Consider the following 4,286-nt stretch of genomic DNA (forward strand, 5'->3'; position numbering starts at 1 on the left):
AGGCTGCTCCTGCTTTCTGGACCTGGGAATGATACAAGGAATGGTCAGACTACCTGGGTCCTAATCAAGGGGAGCAAGCCCCAAGAATGGGCCTCAACACTCCTTGTCATGAGAGTAAAAAGAAAGCATGTGGTGAGATGCAGAGAAGGAAAAGGGCAAGGAGCAGAAGGTTGGGGTTGTTGGCACTGTCTCTCTCAATTTACCCCTGATCTAGCCCAGAATATCAGCATTTCTGCTGTCTGTATAGAGAGCAGGGAAGTCTGAGGCTGTATGGGAGAGATATCCACCATCCAGCCTACTGGTCCGTGCTGTCTAGCCCACCAGTTCCCTGAGGGGTCTCTGGCTTGACATTCACTGGCACAGTAACTTCTGCCCTGTCCCATCAAGGTCCTGGGCACGGGGCAGAGGTAGGAGCAGTGGAAGGACTGTAAGAGGAGGCAGTTTCCGTAGTCAGAGGCAGGACACGAGAGAGGGAAACAGAGGTGGAGTCGGCATGGGTACACACTGACTTCCAACTTGATGGCTTCCAACAATGGAAGATAACTGCAGATAAAGAGTTTGGTCAGAACTCTGGAGAATATTCCTTGTGGAGGAACCCACCTTGCGAAAGATGCTGTGTTAGAGGTCATGAAAACAGTCATTTGCCCAATAATTTAGTGGGAGTGATACAGATCTCTGAAATAAAGGTGAACTGAGCAAGCCTTGTGCATGTGCAGAGAAATTGGTTAGGGTTTCATCTACAGGAAAGAGGGCTTTGCACTGGAGTCTCTGTCTTCCTCCTGGTTGGTTCTGCTGGTTAATTTTTCTTGTCACATAAGAGCCCCTCTGTCCCTTCCCATCCGTGTCTGATCATGAATAACTTAACATAGAGCTCAGGCTACAGGTTACCACCTTGCTCTCAGGAGGGCTCTGTGGCTGAAGCTCTTTTTTATACTCCCTTCTCACATAGGCTGATTTTACCTTATTAAAGTCCAAAAACCTTAGTCCTTGGAAATGCAAACACTGGGTATAGCCGAGTGAGTAGGTGTGCCACCTTCAGAACATCTCTTTCGTTTAATCCAGAGGTGTGGATGAAATCCCATGGCTTGTATGAGTGCACAGAGCAATTAGGTAAAGACTATGTACATTAGAATGCTGTTTTCACTCAGTCTAGCCTGAGCTTCAACGAGTCATAGTATGATTTTGTCAGCTGGTCTGGGAAACTGGAGAAGGAACAATCAGAAACTCTACAGGTATGAAAAACCCCATCAGCCAGCTGATAGCCTGACTAGCAGCTCTTCCCATTATAGGCAGGCTGTGTTATCCTCATCCACATTGCCAGGATTTTAGGATTACATAGCTAAATAAATGCCATAGATAGAGTTACATTTCTAGATTTCTTGTGTGGCTGGAAAGCTGAACTGGTAGGGGAAGTTGTACCACAGCACTGGATATAGGCCACTTAGGGAACACACACACCACTTGTTTAGTGCTTGAGCTCTAGAGCTTGAGGGTGCTGAGCAAGAATACATCATTTTAAACAAAATAAAATTATTCACCCACTGGGTTGCTATCTTATTACTACAGAAAAACTTAAAGATATTTTCAAAACCCAGAAAGGAAGTTACTCTTAATCACTAGGGGTGATTGTTATGAAGATGAAATTAAGGTTTTCCCTTAGAACCATAAAAGCCATTTAAAATACACAGTCCTCAATTTTTTTTCTAGGGCTAATGTTTGAAAATATACACGCATGGGAAAGTAGGAACCAAAACCAGTCAGTGCTGGTAGAAGAAATATACCATGGGGGTGCAGGCTAGATTAGAGGGTGCAGAAAGGTGAGGAGTTGTAATGGAAGAAAAAACATTTGGATTGAGCAATAATACAATTTATTTGTTACCATATTAAGGTATCTCCCTACAGAATTAGCCTCTTAATTCACTGCCAGTACTGTTATTCACTTACCTTAATTTAGCAGCAACTGGGGGAAAGCATTCATGAGGAAAGGTGTTCACTTTTGTGAACATTCCCAGTTCAACACAAAAATATGATGTTTGAGGCACAGATGAAATTTTTTTCTCCACTTACAATTGTTTGAGACCAATAGCTCTAAACCAATCTGAAATTAGGAACTTTGGGAAGTGGAATTACAGATTCAAAGATACCAAGGCTAGCTCTTCCCTGTGGTAGGCTGGTTCACAGGAGGCCATGCTTTCTCCTTCCTCCACCATGCCTAAGGTGGGACACTCATGCCATCCCCCCAGCCAGAAGCCTGTCCCTTGCTGCTCAAGTCACTCTGGGATGTTTAGAGAGCACTCCTGTCCTAACAGGCATTTGCCCTTCAGAGCAGTTCTAACCTCTGTGTAGGCAGGCGGTTAACACACTCAACAGACCTTGAACCCCTCTCCCACACCCTACATGAATGTAAAGATATTTGGGCTGTTGCAGCCGAGGAGTTCGTGAGGAATAAAATACATTTGCAAAAGAGAAGACAAGCTCAAGGCACCAACCTTTCAGAAATACGTATAGAGCACAGAGACAGCAAACATAACAAAACAAAATATACTTTATTAAAATTAAGCATGTTAGCACCTCAGTGTAACCTGGAGAAGTCGAAGAGTCCAGCAGTTAACCAGTCCAGCAGGCCGAATGGCTGAACGTCCTGAAGTGCTTTCGAATGGTAGAAAAAGTACCACGACTGTTACGACACACACGTTGTTAAGAAGCTAGGACACACAACCGGTCTCATTTGTTTGTGCTGCCTATTGTCTTGATGGGAGCATATAGATCTGCTGGACCAATTAATATGTTAAATCAGATGGTGTAGCAGGTATCTGCTTTCCCTACCAAAAAAAACCCAAACCAAACCAACCAAACAAAAATCTGCTGCTTACTTGGCTCGCAGGAAAATCAGTATACCACAGAGCTGAAGTCAAGAGCTACATACCAGGTTGGAGAAAATAAATTAAAATGAAATAAGGGCAATACTTAGTACATGAATAGACCTGTAGTATCCTTACAGTCGACCATCCAACTCAGTACACATGTTAATAGAAAAATGACCCATGCATCACATAGCAGGCTGTAGCTACCAATGCCTTTAGCTGAATGGGCTACACAATCAATAGATAAACCTCTCTCTACCAAATCCCGCTGTGCCCTTTTGTTCAGTAATACAGAGTATCGAAACCAACAGTTGTAAAGCTACATTAGCCAATGTTACAAAGATTACAAGATTTTCAAACTAAAGATACTTTGTACATTTAGAAAATACTCCTATAAAATTTAGTAAAACTGACATCCCGATCTACCAAGCGTAACGCACTCTGATTACAGGAAAAAGATCTTGCTGACCCAGAAGACACCTGGGCATTCCTCTCTCGAATGTAATTATGGGCACACTGTGGTGAACTGCCTTTTGTTTTCAACCTCCATCGCTACTGAAGCCATATTCCCCAAGTACACATCTCCATAGAGCTATGCAAGTGCACCAGATACCTCCTCCTCCTCAGCGCTGAGGCATCTGTTCCACCATCTAACCTGGAAGTACATTTTCAGGACAGACTAGTAGCATTGCTACCCTTACTCAACCCTCTTTCTAGCCAATGTTGATTTGGTTTCCTGTTGCCGAAAGTGAGGGGACTAATGCTGGCTAGAAACAGAAACTACACAATCATTCCACATAGATTTGTTACAATACTCTTAAATCTCAGTTTAGAACACGCAAGCATGTTTCAGTAAGGTCTTGCCTAATGTACAGATTATTAGTCATGCCAACTAGTTTAGGATTAGACATCAAGGGTTTGCAACCACTGCAGATAAACTCGCTTCATTTCTGTTTCATCCCAGTTCTCTGAACGAAAGCCAAGGATTTAAATTCCGATGTGTTACAAAGCCTCCGTTTCATTAGAGGGAGTTCTTAAGCCAATGAGATAAACTGCAGCCATCAAATGCCAGCGGGTTCTTTGTACCAGATCGTAATCCTTACTAGTGTTGAGAGCATCGAGACATCTGTAACAAATACGTATGTACTGCAGAGAAAGCAGAAACTATGTAGTACAAGAGCACTCTTTAATCTGGGGATTCTTTCACACTAGAAACAGCAGTGTTTTATGGCATCAGTAATTTACTGAAGAAACACATCACCCTGAGAGGGTTTCTAAAGCTTTCCTCGTGCCTCTGCTAAGCAAGGCCAAACATGACATCGTTGTTCGTTCCTGTGAAGGGTAATGGTGCCAACCACGCTTTCAGACACGTCTTCTCCAGGGGGTAGTGTTGCTGCTACCTCACTTAACACAGAGCGAGTT

Source organism: Athene cunicularia, assembly GCF_003259725.1.
Source record: "Athene cunicularia isolate RWA chromosome 11 unlocalized genomic scaffold, athCun1 chr11_part1, whole genome shotgun sequence".
In the NCBI taxonomy this organism is placed as follows: Eukaryota; Metazoa; Chordata; class Aves; order Strigiformes; family Strigidae; genus Athene; species Athene cunicularia.